Below are 16,929 nucleotides of genomic sequence, written 5' to 3' on the forward strand. Positions count from 1 at the left end.
GTCGCCAGGCTCAGTGCATCTCACAGCACATGAGGGACACCTCAGTGAAGGCTATCTCCATCCGGCAGCATCTCCTAGAGGAGAGACCCCCCCTAGGGCAGAGATTTTCCCTAGCGATCAGAAATAAAACACTTCTGGTTGTGCTCTTCCAAGGACTGAAATGAAATATGCCCTCTAAAAGGAGCAGGATACATTGCAGCCCTTTGTAGCTGGGAGGGATGAAGGGGGAGAGACGTGGGGGAGGCGGGAGGGGAGGACCATTCCCACTCCTGGCGCACCAGCCTCGGGAAGGATTTATTGCCCTGGTCGTGTTTGGGACACAGACTGCTCAGAATAATCATCTATCCTACACGTCTGAATGAGAGGCCACAAGAGATTCATTTGTAAACTGGCCTAACTTCTTCCTGAAGTTTCTTTCTGCTTTATACTGCAAAGGCTAATATATTGTTCAAATTAAAATGGGCCTGGGGACTGAAGACAGAGTTGGTTATTGAGTGGAATGGACTGATGAGGAGTGGGTAATATATTTAAAGACTGTGTAGGAGTCACAAGGGACCATATAGTCTGATTTATTTGATTTAGCGTAATTTATTGTATACTATACTATGTTGTGATTCTTCAGGATTTTATCAGGAAATTTGCATTTAATATTAAAGAATCTCTGGGCAGAAACACTCTCATTCTTTTATTATTTTCACTTTAAACATATCATGTACCACAAAATAATTTATTACTTTTTAAGAGTTTTAATAAGTTCAGATGGAAAAAAAAAAAAAAAAAACTAAGATCAGCCAGGGAAAAGATTTCTGTTTCACCCATTCCCAAGAGCATGGATAGACCTCATTAGAATAACAATATTGTATCTGCGTTAATCCTCCTCTTTTTATCTTCAGGACAGAATAGGCCTTGGTACAGCCTCCTGTATCCAAAGGCCAGTGGATCAACTGGTGTAGATCAGCAGAAGAATTCAATTATTCTTTCAGTCACTTCAGGTATTTTCCTAAAGAGAAATATTTCAGGTGAAACTGGGGCTTTCGTGAGAGCAGAAGCAGCTTAATCACTAAGCTGGGTCCCTCAGCACGGTTTTAAGGGAAGCTACATCTTTTGTCCTGCATGTTTAAATCTTTTTCCACAGGCAGACGAGGAGTGGTGGATTTCCACAGCCTGTGTCCTACTGAAGTGCCCTGTGGTGCGGTGGAAATCTCAGCAGATGCCATGTTAAAAGCTCAACAAATGGATCTGGGTTATAAATCTGTGAAGTGTCATGATCTCTGCTGGACCTTCTCGTGATGTGATTTCTAGGTACATTGGGTGGTTTTGAGATTTGCATTCTGTTAAAGTATAATGGGCTGCAGGCCTTGAGTCCTCAGCCCCAAGGTGTTCCTTTAAGAAAGCTTGAATCTCTGGTGAGCTGCAAACCGCAACACTACTCAAAACCTTTTTGACAATCAAGCACATACAGTGTTTAAAGTTTTAATAGGCTTAGAGTTAATTGTGGAGTCCACCAACATCTGCCTACAGTCGTAATTTATGAGTGCCTCTTGCTTGGTTTGTTTAGTAAATTGTACCTAAGAGTGTTTTTGAAACTTTGGCAGCTCCATGTAGAGTTTCATGATTCATGTTTGCTTTTGCCAACTGCTGCAGTTCTTTTCTTTTTGTTTCTTTTTTTTTTCTCTCTCTTTTTTTTCAGCCTCTTTCCCTTTTGGAGGACATTCTCAAATACTTAATTTAAGGCTTTGTTTTGGAATGTACTTTATCAGACACCTTTCCTGTGCCAAAAGCCTTTACACACTCTATTAAGGACAACTTTCCAAATACTAATATATTTGTTTGTAAAATGATTTTTAAAACCAGTGTAGCTTCTATGTGGTACAAGGTAAAGTGTGATGGACCAGAGCCATTTGTGGAGGAACCCTGCTGATTTCTAGTAACTTGTACCCAGGGTGACTGTGGCTTGCTACATTCAGACAACAGTTGCTCTCCTGTAGCCACTTTTTTCCATTTTTTCCTTATCTTTCACTCTTATTGGCTCAATTTGATGAAAAATAATACCTTCAGAAAGATGAGTTCAGCGATATCCTAAAGAGGTCTGAAGATGCCCTGTTTGATGCCTTAGTGTCATTCTGGTGAAGCGGAGATGGATTCAGTGAAAGGATCTGACCTGGAGCCCCAAGGTATCACCACATAGGTTCCAGCTCCTTTCATCCTTCTCACTGATGACCAACCATCTGCCTGCCCACGAGCCCATGGAGCAGAGAGATCGGTAAGGTAGAGATGCCCATGCTGTTTTGAGGACAGGAGCAATGGCTGGAAAGGTGAAGGCATGGACAGTTGGTGCATCAGGTCCTCCAGCTTCAACTGGGTGCCCAAGTTCTGGTCGAGGCCAAGGGGACAGGACCTGGGAAGGTCCTGCTGAGATAATCCTACTAGGAAAATGCAGGACAGCTGCCTGGAGATGGTCTGAGAATAGAGAGGTTTCCAAAAAACCTCTTTGTGCCTGGAGAGCCCTAGAGCTGGGCTGGGCTGGGAACTGTTGGGCCAAGTTATTGTAAGCGCAAGAGTCAGCGCTCCTTGCATGCATGAACCTTTTAGTTTCTGGCAGCTCTTTTCAAAATAATCCCGCTTGCCTCAAAACATGTGAATGTTTCTGGGCTCTGAAGACGGCTTAATGCCTGACAAACTCAGCGCTTGTCTCTTCAGGCAGCTAGAGGTGGCGGGGGTACAATTGTGACGCTGGCTGCATTAGCAGCTCTCATAACTTTCCTTGTTATTTTTATTGTCTCAGCCTCCAGAGTGCTTTGATTAGATTGGAATCTTAGCTTTCATATTTATTTATTTTGCTAAAGCAAGTTTCTAGCCTGTGTGACTGTGGAAAAAGTAGCTTGAAAACATGGAATGTGCTTTGAATATGCTAAAATTCAGACAGAGACTAAAGCAAACAGAGAGTCTAGCTGGGACCGTGGGCACTGGGCACACACCTTTCTAAACTTTGTGTTCTACCTCTGCCTTGCAGTAATTTCACTGTGGTTGTCACCTTTTTATCAGAGGTGCGAGGCTGTGACAGGGCTGGCTGGAGGTGACACGAAAGGGCAGTAAGTTGGGGGTACTCAAAGTGTCTGCAGCACCCGCGGGACTTCTGCTTTCCTGCCTTGTATGGGCATCCCGCTGAGATCTACAGGCACGAGCTGCACGAGGCAGGTTGGAAAGGGAGTTACTGACTGCTTGTGGTGAGGCGGCTTGTCTCCACCTCAGGGGAAATGTTGCTGTTAAGTTCTGTACCGAACCGAACCAGGGTGCATTTTCTATGTGGAGCTGTACTAACCTTGCTGTCTGGGAATCGCACAGTTAAGAGGCTCCGCAAAACACTTCTGTTGTAGTTTGCAACTTCATAAAATTTGCCTTTTTTTTCACCTGAATCTGGCAGCGTGAGCCTGAGCACTGAGGTCCTCTCCCCATTTCTCTCTCTCTTGGAGGCCATGCATCTCCAAGAGAGGATGGAGCTCTCCTTAAGCCTCGTGGTTGGGCCCCATTACCAGTAATAAAACCTTATAACATATTGGCCAAACATGCAGTGAGCGGAGGCAGCTGGGAGAGCTGTGTTTTGCATTAGCATGGAGCATCCCCCCGCTGACACAGCAGGAGCGATGCCGAGGACAGGTCTCTGCCTCTTCCTTCCACCCCAGCCCTCGAGGTCTGCCCTGGCCACAGGTGCAGAGGGTTTTGCTGAGCTCGCTCTGAGCTGGTCTGGGGCTGCAGCACGTCCTCAAGGCGCGATGCCCACGTGCCCCTAAGGGTGGGCACCGGCCTGCGCTGCACCTGCCTTGTCCTGGGAAAAGGAGAAATTGCAAGGTAGAAGTCATAAAGCGCCTTAGTAGCAGGTGTCTGCTTTTAATAATATTTTATTAACAGGAGAAAACTATATGAAGCTGTTAACTGAGCATGAAACAAGGCATTCCTGGCTATGACAAATTAAGCTTTAGGAGTTACACTGTGAAAAAAATATGTCAGATGCGAGCTCGAGGGTCATTAATCGTCAACAGCTTGTGCTCCCCTGACGCCTAGGCTTGTTTTACATTATGCTCATAGCAGAGCAGCAGAGCGGGGTGCTCTGGTACTCGGGCTGGTTGGTCACAGGCAGACAGCTCTTCTGGAGTTTGATGGAAGAAAATTCAAAGTGAACGGTGTCAGGAGAAGGAAGGAGTGGAAAAGGGTACAAAGGAGAGCTGGGCCCGTCTTTAAAAAATTACTAATTCACAAAGACCTTTGGTAAGTTTGAGTAGGTTTATATTTATCTGCCTGACACATGGGCTTGATACTACGAACTGGCGTACACTCTGTCAATGTGAGTATTTTATTATTAGTAGTAACTATTTGTTAGCACTGGCATCCATAATGTGCCACGCACGGTGGAAAAACCAAAGGAAGCACGCCGTCTCCCCAAAGAGCTTATACTAATCTAGTCTATTGCAACAGTATTTCTTAATGCAGTGTATAAATCATTTTTCTAGCATTATTTAGTAGAGAGGTTTAGAATTCCCCATTCACATTTTCATGGCAAACGAATTTACCGCAGAGAAAACACTACATACTTCAATCCAACTGTATTTTATGGAATTTCTTCCAGGCAAACCATTGGAAACCATCACTGCAGAAAACCCCTTAACACACGATTAACCTTGAAATCTGCCTAAGCATCATTAAGTTTAACAGCCTAGAGCACATGCTTTGCCTTCAGCATGTGCTGAAGGGATCTCCTGACCCGGGGTGTAAATAGGCCTGCACGAAGTGCCTTGATGAAATGTGGTGTATGAAACTTCAACAAGATTAATATCTGCAGGAATTCACTATGCAAGTGGGCTGTAGAGCCAGCAGGATTGTCTCATCTTTGGTGAGAGCAACAGCCATATTTTGCCATCTGATTTTTCTGGCATTTGCCTCTGCTATAGGAAACATTATCAGGACTGTATGGCCAGATATTCTCTCAAGCATCTTGTTGGTTTAGTTCATCTTTCTTCCTTTCCCTACCCATTCCTTAGAGCATCTTCCCTTGCAGTCTGAAATGGTTTTGTTTTGTCTTTTTTTTTGCAAAATGAAGGCAAGATATTAAAGCCAATGGCCATGTAGGAGAAATGACTCCTAAGAGGGTAGAAAAAATCATGATGTGTCAATAGGGTAAAATAAAGAATAAAAAAAGTCCTTCGTTAAGCCTGAATAGAACTAAATCCGTTGTTAAATAAAGGCATATAATGAAATATCAGCAAATTTTTAAAAAGCCCCAAAAAAGAAATGAATTAATTTATGCAATGTAAACAAAACAGTATCATATGTTCTCCAGGGGAGAATAACTTAAAAAAAAGATGATATTGGAATAAGTGAGGAGAAAAAAGTACTATTTCAACTAATGAGGTCCTTAAGGGGTCCTTTATATAGACAGCATGAACAGCCTGAGCATTTTGCCCACATAAAAAAACCTTCAATTGTGTCCAATTTAAGTCTTATTTTTTAATACCTGAAGCTTGGACCAGCAATCATCATCAGCAAGCAGCATCGGCAGTGCCTGCAAGCGCATTGCAGCCTCTCCGGATGGCGCAAAAACAGCAAATCTGTTGTCTGTTATTTGACTGCTTGTAAAGGCCTTTTTTTTCTCCCCTGGATCGCTGCCCCACAACTGTCCTTTGCAAGCCTCCGGAGGTGCCAGGCCTTTTCCCCTTATTCTTCAGAATAAGGTTGAGTGGGCTTTGACTGTTCAATATAAGGAGCACAGGTAGAAATCTTTTATTGTTTTTCCTTAGGAAACCAGCTATTCAGTGCCGGAATTTACAGAGAAACAATGTAGCAAAGCCAAGTTATAGTAGAGAAGCACTTTAAGGCTCCTGAATTCCTGACTATTTCTCTTTCTAGTGCTTGAGAAAGAAGTCAGGTTCACACAATTCACTAAAACAAACAATTCACTAAAAGCTCTACTGACCCACTTGGAAACACTAAGAACAAAAATATTGCAAGACAGTAGCTAGAAGACATGAATAAATAATAACCAAGCGATTTCTTTACCTCAGATCTGATTTTTTTAACGTATATATTTACAGCCTTATAATTACAGATAAGAACCCAGAGAAAATGAAGGGCAGAGGGTAAAGGCGTTGGATTCTTGTTGCATCTCTCTAGGAGCTGTAAGCTTTGACAACTGTATAGTGGAGGAGATGCTCAAAATCCTGGAATCCCAGACTGGTTACATTATGTACATCCCGCACTTTTTCAGAAAGCTCAGTGGAAATCGCCTCATTTTTCTTTTTGTAGTATGTCATCATAAAAAGGAAATCTTCCAAACATTAGTCAACCATAGCATGAAGACACACTTTGCAGAATGTTTTAGCTTGTGTGACGTGAAGAAAGGGAGTGTGATACATGCCCTCCAGCAGTTCTGTTTGTAAAATTATTTACTCAATGAGTAAGAAAAATGGTATATTTAGAAGCACTGAATGAAAAGAAAAAGAAGAACTGAAAATCAATATGAATCTAGGGAGCAATAAAATATTAGGCAGCCAAATTACTGTAGCTTGATATATCTTGTCTCAAATTTTCTTTGATTTTCTCCAAAAGAAGTTGGCAGTGACAATAGAGAGACTGTGAACAATGCAACAATATGGTTTGCTCATGCCAAAATGTAAATACAAAAGAAATGTTCTAAAATACCACATATCAAATTATCTGCAAGAATCAGAAAAAGAATCAATTACGTGTTCCATTCTTTGAAAATACAGAGAGAAATGGAGAGCTACAGAATTTGTCTTTACATAGACACAAGATCCTTATTAAAAATGTGATCCTTATTCGAGCAGATCAAATGAATACCTTGATGAAGTAGTACCGTATGTGCTACAGGACTGATGTGTTTCATCATGATCCCAGTAACCTAAATAAAAAAAAAAAAAACTCAGAACTCAAAATGTGCTTCACACACATCTCTCACCAACTAAGAACAGGAATTGGGAGGTATTGACTTCGTAATTAATTTCAAATTCCACAAATGGGACATTGTTTGGATCAAGATAATAGGTGAGCAAGAAATTTGATATTTTTATAAGGTTCCCGGTTACAGGTCTTAATGCAGTATGTTCCAGCCCACTCAGATGGACAATAGCTCTTCGTTAAAGCTGGATTAACAAAGGCAATAGAGGGAATGCATAGGGAAGAGCAAGTAATCTCAAACCAAAGGCTCTCCCTATGTGCCCGTGTAAAGCAGAAAATGCACAAGGAATTTTATCTACCTTGCCTTTCCTAATACAGTCTGTTTTCACAATAAAATCCATGTTTCACTTGAATTACTTTCTTAGAGTGCTCCATAAAATGTTATATTTTCACAATCATTTCCAGTGAAAGCAAATGAATGCACAGGTTCAGATGTTTGATTACCTTTGCCGCTGCTTCGAGTCTGTTAAATATGAGTCCAGCTCTGCCAGCCTGGAAAATGCATTATTAGTATTAGTGAAGTTTATTCCCAAATCAATGTTTCTGGCCTCATCACTTAAGCAGAGAGCATGCTGTCCCATGGAGACCTAGAGTCACAGCTGTTAAAATTGATAGGTGCCTCATAGTTTAGTTGGGTGCACACAGGGATTTCCAGACGTACTATACACCCACTTGAATCACCATTTTCTTGTTTTTTTTTGGCCTTTTGTTGGCCCCTGGCCAAAGTACTAAGCCAAGTTATAGACAAAAGTGAATCTCCCCTAAATACCATGGGTCTTGATCATTATTCAAATGCTCTCTTTTACTCTTGTAAGCCAAAGTATATTTTGTAATCCTGAAGCAAAATGTGTATTTACTGTTTGGAACACAACACTCTGTAGTTCTCCTATCATCTTTGATAAAATTCACTTCATTTGTTTTTTCTAACTAAAATCTGTTTAAGCAGATGGATTGATGATTATATGTGTGTGATGCAGAATTCTAGGAGAAAAGTCAAGTACTTTGTGTTTTACTTCCTGTAAACTAGATCTGAGATCATTGGAACTTTACTTGTAGGGTTTTCTTTAAAAAAAAAAAAAAAAAAGGATGAAAGGATGCAAGGTGCTAGGACTTAGCAGCTTCCAGGCAGTCAGTGAAAAAATAAATACAAAAAAGGACAGAGTGACATAAGAAGACTATTGTGAAACCTGTCTTCCATCACTAGTCCTTAGTTTTTCCAACCTGTTTTTAGTTATTTAATGACCACAGTTGAATGAGTAATGTGTACAGGTTAGCCTGTAAGATTAAAAAGGTTACACATAAAATGTATACCTGAGTTATTTTTATTAGTTTCTGAACCCAGCATGAGCAATAAGATTTTGTGCGCTGTACTCCCTCAGCAGAAAGAACTTGATAGTATTATAAAAGGTCATTGTACTATGCTCTGACAGCAAGCACAAGAGGTTGTAAATTAAATGAAATAATACATTTATTGGGATCATCCAGTTTTACTTTATGAGGAAGCTGTTTGTTGTAAAATAACCCTATGTGCTCTCTTTCTTCAAGTCACATCATAGCTATGACATCTAGCAGAGGATCAGTCCCGCTGTATCCTATAACATTAACCTGACCTACACAGATCAACATTGGATCAGTTCATTCTGCGCAACAAAAGAAATGAAACAATACTTCCTTTTTGCCAGTATTTCAAGAACTACACGAAATCATTCTATTTTCTGCAAATATTAAGATGAGGCTTTTTGTGAGGCCTCTCTTCTAAAGACTCGCAGTGCTATAAGGTCATTATTTTTATAAAGTAAGTTAGTCATTATTTCAGTGTGAATAAGGGCATGGCAATCTGCTCCTAAATTAAAAAATTAAAGCCAAATTGCATTTGTACTGTACTCCCTGTGGACTAGTGCTATAATCTCTAATAGGCAATGATTGTATTGTATGAATCCATGGGCATATTAATTTCATTTACAGCATGTCTGGGTTTGTTAGATGGTAATTTATAGATGACATTAGCAATAATTCTGCCCTCTTTCAGAGCCGTTCCGTTGCCCACGTGGGCTCAGGCTCCGTGCCTCTGCCAGCCGCTGCCTGCCGGCACTGGGTGATGCCCAAGCGTTTCCTTCCAAGGACACGGAGGTTCCTCTCACCTGAGAGCAAGGAAGCCTCGCTCCATGCATACCTCATTCCATGCGCCCCTGAGGTGAGGCGAAGGACTGCCTTCCTTCCCTGGGCGAGGAGGCTCTCATGCTCATTTCAGGTTGACCTATAATACGCAAATACACAAATTTGCACACAAATGCTTCACTGCCATCAGCATTGCTGCTTTCATGCTATGGGAGCCTTTTCACTCATGCCACTAGAGATAGACTTCCACAGTGTCCAGGACAATCTCCTCATGGTGCCAGACTGACAGCAGCCATACCTGATGATAGCAGCCAAACTTACCTCAGCAACTGGGAAGCTGGAACACCCTTCCCTCATTCCTCACCCTGGTTTGGGCATCAGAAATAGCAGTGCACAGATGTTGTTTTCTGCCTGCTTTCTGTCTGTGTCTCCTGTCTTTCACACACTTTATGCCGGTGGTGCATCAGCCTCAATCCATCATCTTTCTCTACTTACTTACCTGTGAGGGAGCTCCCAGTCCCACATCTGGGAATATGATCTGAAACTGGTCAGGATGCAAGTATATTTTGTATCTGCATCTGTTAGTTCTTTTTTTTTTTTATATTATTTTTTAAAAACTAGCACAAACTTTCACAAGGAGCCAAAATGAGGCAGCCCTTAGTGTCTGGGAAGGTAACAGCCCTTTGGAGTATCCAGATAGAATGTGTGGAAAGCCTTGTCAGGAAAATCCACCCCAAGATAACATCTTGCAAGTGCCACAGTCACATGTAAGTAGCACCAGAGATGAGTCTAGCTCTGGAGATAAGCCTCACATCCCATCAGCATGTAGCTGCACTCCTAAAATCGTCCAAACCCAGAGAGAACTGGCTCTGCCTTGGAAATTTCCCCTTCCAGAACCAAAGACTTTGGAGGCAGGAGATAAATTGTCGACATGGACTGCTTCAGCTCATGACTTGATTGAAGGTTTTATCATATTTAAAAGGCATTACAGCTAGTGTGAACTTTCATATCGGGTATCAGAGTTCTCTGCTCCAAATACTTTCATGTGACTGGCTTTGGTTAAAGAAGGCTGTTTTTCTGAATTTAATTAGGTAGAAACACAATTTAAGAGCAGATACCACCCCTTCCCATTACCCAGGAAGATGGCCTGAAGCATTGCTCCGTGCCCAAGAGCCTCTCCAGTGCAGCTTTCTGGCTGAGAAAACAATGTGCTACATCCAGGAAAAATATTCAGGACAAATCTGTGCCTAGAAACTGTCAAAAAGATATCACTATAAATGGTACTGATTTAAAAACAAAGTGCCTTAATTTGATTATGTGTGTTTTCCTTGGTTAGTGTAAGACTGGTTGGGGGTGAGGGGAGGGAGGCTGAGGACTGTTTTTCCTATGGGACTGCCCTGGAAGAGGGAGGCCATGGAGCCCGTCATGTGCTGCGGGGCCACGGTGTTTCCCTCGTCCCCTCTTTGTGGCCGGAGACTTTCTCTCCCCACATGCACAATACCAGCAGATGAGTCAGTGACATTTCGCTTACAGCAATAAATTCTGGGTTAGGGAAGGTTATGACTGGGGCTGGGAAAACCATCTGAGCGGAAGGCTTTGTTCAGCAATTTTCTTTCTTTTCCTTAGCTCCTTTCTTTCTCTGCGGATTTCTGCAGGCAGATGGGATTTTTTCCAAGTGCATTCGTTACTCACGAAGCTCCCCGCTGTTCCCCGCAGGCCTGAGTGCTGCTTTATGGGCAAAATTCCTCCCTGATCCTTTTGGCGCATGAAGGGAGCCTGCCTTCCTACCACAGATCTGCAGGAAGACGCTTCCTTGCTTCCATCCTTCTCCGAGCCCCTGCTCCACCCGGCTGCTACGTGCATGCTGAGGAGGTAGGTGAAGCACAAGCTTTACTGCAAGGATAATATTTGCTGCTAATCTTTCCGCAGAGTGCAAAAGGGAGGAATACTCCTTGCCACAGTGCAACTTTGCAGGAAGTGCACTAAGTGTGGAAGTGCACACAGAAGGAAAATAAGTGCTTTTGTTTGGCATTTTTGAGGAACACATGCACTTTATATTACTCCATTAAAATCTGTCCCCTTTCACTGTTTGCAAGCAGTTCTTTGTCTGCAAGTGCTGCTGAGCAGCTGGTTAAGAACCTTGCTGGTAAAACTTGCTTGGGTTTGCTCAGCCATGAGGCATATTCTTTATGCTTTCCTCATATATGCTCCAAAATTCATGTACAAGTTGCAATTTCAGCAGGCATTCCTGTCAGTAAGTGCGTCCCCAACATTGATTATGGAAAGGAAACATAAGGAGACACAGATAAATGTAATTTACCTAAAAATGAAAGGGATGACTATAGGATTGGCCATGGTCTGATTGAAGCTCTTTTTTTTTAGATCATTTTGCCACTTAAACGAACTACTTACTTACTTATCAGAGAACTTTAGGACTTCAGCGAAACAGAACTTCTCTTGCTCATCCCCTTTCCAAAATCTCCTGGTCCTTCCTTCCCCTCCCAACATTTAGTTGTTTCAGGACCTGCACGCAAGGAAAGTGCATCTGGGAGAGCTCGAGGTCCCACATGGAAGCTGTATAAGCTGCGTTACTGCACTTGGCCCCAGCTAATGAGTCCTGCTGAGCCCCCTCATGCTGCTATCGTTTAGTCCAAAGACAAGTGAAGAAAGCTCTGACTGATTGAGAAACATGTAATGTGTAGCTTGAGAAGCCAAGCTGGGACCCAGAGCTGCACTTTCCAGAGAGAAGAGCCTGCTTTTCTTTTTCTACTGCTGTTGGTGCACCTCAGAGGAGGTAGAGCTGGAGATAAGGTGCATCAATCCCTTACAGTCACAGCAAGATTCATCTGGTGAGATTCTGACCCAAATGTGCTAAAAAGGAGGGAGGACAGAACTCCATTACTATGCTGTGCATCCTGTTAAATCAGGGTCGTGCTACCAACCTGTTTAGGGTGACAGACACTGAGCTCCTAAGAGCTAAGTCAAGCAACTGGAGATAACTGGGCAAAGAAGTACATGGCTGGAAGGACAACCACCGAATACTTTCTGCTCTTTTCCCTGACACTTTGTTCTCTTTGCAAAATATTGACTATGTTTGCAACACGGAAGGAGACTAGAAATGAAAAAAAGTGGATAGGCTATAGTTATGCCCTATTTTCCTTCCCTGACAGGGGAGTATTGCATAACAGGATTCTGTTCAAGTGTCAGTTTTATTCTTAAAACAGTTATTATTTATACTGTATAAGAACCAAGAGCTAAGTTTTGGGCCTAACATACATCTTTAAAATAAACTTTGAATGAAGTTTGAAAACTTCTTAATAAAAATATTTTTAAAAGTGATATGAAAAAATCCTATTTAATGTGGAGGTTGGGTAAAACAAATGTATGTGAACCCAGGGACTCTTGGGTACAGTCATCTATCCCTCACTCTTTGATACACTGCCACAAAACTAGAAGTAAAGACAGATATATTTTGATGACAGTAAGCAGATTCTGATATCAGGCATAGTTTAGCACTGTTGGATTTCAGTATTATTTGGAGACAGAGTGAAATCCATTAGGAGGCTGATGATCTCTTTTCAAATGCCATATTCATGACCTGATGCTAATATAGGATCTATAGTAGGAAATTATAATGCAAAAACCATCCACATATCTGGGTGTGTCTGTATTAAAACAAGGCCACTATGTTTTAAGAAACCTTAAAGTCCTGAAAGACAAGAGGCCTTGTTTCTTTTTCCACTTCTTTTTTTTTTTCTTTTTCTTTCTTTCTCCTGTTTGAGCAGGGAATATTATTAAAAAAGCATCTCTCAAAGTGATTTCAATACTTCCTACAGCCCTGACAAAGAGTATATAAACCTGAGAAAAACGCTGGGGGAAGCGGACAAAGGAGGTTTGAATGACTGTTGCTATTAATTGGCAGGTTGTATAGCACTGGCAATGTGCTTTATTCTGTGCAAGACAAAAGATTTAAATAGTCCTTTCTCCAAATACCTTACTAGTATAAAAGGCAAGATGTTGGATCTAATTCAGTTTTCATTCATTCTATCTCAGTTGAAACAACTTTTGGAAATTTAGTGTGAGAACGGTTTTCAAAAATAAGTTAGGAGTTAAAGGATTGATGGTAGAGAAGGCAGAATCCATGGGAAAAAAAGGTCAGGTGACCACAGTATTCTCTGGTCTCTTCTATGCCTCAGAAAATGCCTGTCTCTTTATTTATTTTTTTTTTTTTGCTGACTTCTGAGTGAAAACGGAATCCCCCTGTATTATTCATTTTATTTTCATTGGGTCACTGTTCCCTAGAAACTATCCCAGCAAAATAAACAAGTACCAGGAGTTGGAGCTTTGATTTTGGTGCGGGTATATGTGAAGGATTCATGCAGAGGCAGGAGGGTGGGATTCTGTGATAACCATATGTGATGTTGTGCGTATGTCACATAGACAGATGACCATGAACAGGAAAATGCCATCAATCATGCTGGCACTTTCGTCCTGACCCTCTTCTCGTGTGTCTGCACCAGAAAACCATTGATATACACACATGTGTAAACAAAAGATGGCGTATTTCTTTTGCTTTGGTATTTTTTCTGCTCCTTTTATAGGATAAAGCACAGAACTTGCTTCTCACTGTTTTAAGTGGCACCAATCCACTTGCTAAGTGGAAAAATCGCAAGGCGAGAGGTTGCAATTTCAAATCCCAATAAGGAAAATAGATTATTGCTGACAAAACAAAGTTCCGATATCCAAGTTTTACAAGAAGCATTTTTTTTCTTAAATAATTTGCTTAATAAAACAAGAGGCTAATAGCAGAGCCTTAAATCAAGGCTAATTTAGGCACAGCTTGTGCAAACTTCCTTGTAAAGCTTTGCCAAAGTCTTTTGTTCTTCACCTGTATCACTCTTTGCTAAACTGCATTAGACAAAAGCTATTGACTTATATCCTAAAATAGCTACTAAAATACAGCGATCCTGAGTCTAGTTCACTTGGCAAAATACAGAAATGACTTCACTTTCAGACACTGCAAATACATGATTTTTGGAGGTGGAAAGCCATTCAGTTTGTTGGCACAACAGTATATGAATTCTGGAGATTTGGGAACGTCAGTGAAGAATTAGTGACAAAAGCAGGCAGTTTAAAGCATGACTCCTTAGTAATGTAAAATGAAACCACCTGAAAACATAGACTGTTGCATATGACAGCTCACCTTAACCCAGTGAAGAAACCAGGCTCTTCGCAGAGACCTACAGAAAAGGTGGTGGTGGGTTGTCCTGAGAGACTACTTTCCTTGAAAGCTTCTTTAGCGGTGCCTGTGGCCACTGGGCCTAGTTCCCTGTTGCACAGATTATATATAATTCTGTGCAATTCGGGTATCTGGCCATAATCTTTGATCCATCCATGTGCATACCAGGCAATAACACCACAGGTCCACCAGGAAAAGTGTTTTTTTGTATGTTTTGCCATCCCGTGCTACACAGCAGCTCAATAGCACCATCTTGGCTGACTGATGTATGTGCCCACAGCATTATACCTTTCCTTGCTTGGCCATTTAGCTAGATATTCATAACATAATTCATTACTTAAAGGCAGGCTTTGAGTGTAAACTGCAGCTTCTACATCATCTGGTGACTTCTTAACTGCAACCATCCTGCACAGCGCAAGACCCCTGAGTGAAGAGGTGGCTAATAAGATGCAGAGAGATCCTGGGCTGGTAAGGATGTAACACTAACTTTCTGCTGTCTTCACTAGTTAGCATGATATGTAAATGAGTAACATATGACACGATTTGAAGCCCTTGGTGTCAGTAGGAAACATATCCCAGTGTCAGTGCTCTGGAGCAGATGGTTTTCCTACTGAATATGCTCTTTGTTTGAGAGCAACGGTGAAGTCCCAGTTTGCAGCTTGTCTAAAGCAGCATGTTTCAGGTGATGGCAAATATGTGAGATTTGAGTGGAATCTGCTCCTTTCGCCCAGGCTGATACTGCCAAATCTCGACTTAAGCACCACTAAGAATCTTCAGTTGCTGGAGATGAATATTAAAGTGTATCTCAAACCCATAAAAAGGCCCTAAACTTACTAGCTTGTACCACAGCTGGAGTCATAGAAGCTCTTTGAAATTTAAGGCAGAAATTTCAAAATTTCAAACAAAACTGCCTTAATTTAAATTTACAAATTAGACTGAGCCACCTGCACTAGGGGCCTGCTTTTTTAATCCCACTCAGTGTTTTTCAGTTCCCATTGATTTCGCTGAAGACTGGCAAATGGTCAACATTTTAGAAAAATCAGACTAGTAATAAAGTACTGACTATGAGTTCTGGACACTTCTTTTAGATGTCAAATTACTGACAAGATGTCAAGTTACTATTTAGGCTTCCTCTGTGTGGTTCAACTCATTGCAACGAGAGCAATCGATTACTCAGGCAACAAAGTTGGAAAAGCCCTTAGGACTTCTTGCTCACTCCCCACTTGAAGTTTTCATATCTAGTCTGTTTATCTGTGTGCATAGTCTTCTTGCTTTTCTGTACTGCAAGCGCTCTAGCGAATGGCTTTTCTTACCAAAGCTAATAGAACAAACAGAGAAATGGAAAGAGACAAAACACAGCCTTCAGCTATGTCTTCCTTGGAGGGAATGGATTGGATTTCAATCTGAATGAGCAAATTTTAAGCAAATTTCAATTTTTCTAGACACTTGTTGCAACAAACGTCTTCCGGGAAGTTCTAGAGGAAGAATTCTTGGTAAGAATACTTTGGTAGTGCAATTAAAAAAAAAAAAAAAAAAAAAAGAGAGAGAAATTTACAGTACAGGAAGAGGAAAGCTGTTTGTATTTTCTATAAAAAAATTTCATTTCAGATTCATTTCATTCAGGTATATTCCTGAGGTGTAATAATAGCATATGCATGGATTCTCACATTTTTTCAAGGTGCTGTAAAAACATCTGCTAGTACTCATCATGCTCTTCTGTGGTTTCTTGTCCCCATTTTACAAGTCGGAGAAATTAGACAGGCAGGTTAAAGGGCTTGCCCAAGACCACACAAGGAATCAGATGACAGAGTGGGTATTAGAATCATAATTTCCTGGCTCCTATTTGCAATTACTTTGACTCTTTATGCCAATGAAAAGGTTTTTTTTCTAATGCAACACCTTGGTTATTTGACTTTGCTCTCTCTCTCTCACTCTTTCTCTTGCTCCATCTCACCTAAAATATAAGTGAAAAAAAAAAATCCTCTCCTTCAGCGTGCAATTCTGTATTTAATTATTGGTGCCAAACAGATAAAATAAATTTTGTCACTAGTCCAAAAAGAGCAAGGCAAGTTTATTTAGCTGATGTGATGTCATATTAAAACCTCCCAGAGTCTTGGCAGGGAGGTGACTTCTTGAGCACTGGTTAAACCCCCTTGTGATACACAGGCAGCCCAACACAACTTCCCAGGTGGGATAGGTGCAAACCTGACAAAAACCACAGTATCCCACTGTGGATGTCATCCAAAACACCCACTGTGATCCCTTCTTTTTACTCATTTCATTTTTTTCCTTTTTTTTCCTGTAGCTCTTTATGGGGGTAGGAAAGCAGGCAACCATGCCCTCCTGAAATAATTCCCCACAGGTATTTCTTTACAGCCCTCCTTCTTGCCATGGGGAAACACGCCTTTCATAGTTTAAAGCTTATGTTAAGCCATGTGCCATAAAGGCTGGAGAGATTTGATATTAATGTGACCTTGGGAATGCTTGCTGTCTTTTTTTATAGATACCCTTCAGTGTGTTCTTGGTGGAGTAGTCAACAGTGCTGCCTTATTCTCATCTAACTATTCCCACATGCCTCCTGGTCACATCAGAGCACACTTGTG

The sequence above is a fragment of the Tinamus guttatus genome, unplaced genomic scaffold (genome assembly GCF_059628265.1).
Source record: "Tinamus guttatus ecotype Peru unplaced genomic scaffold, ASM5962826v1 Tinamus_guttatus_pri_ptg000247l, whole genome shotgun sequence".
Taxonomy (NCBI): domain Eukaryota; kingdom Metazoa; phylum Chordata; class Aves; order Tinamiformes; family Tinamidae; genus Tinamus; species Tinamus guttatus.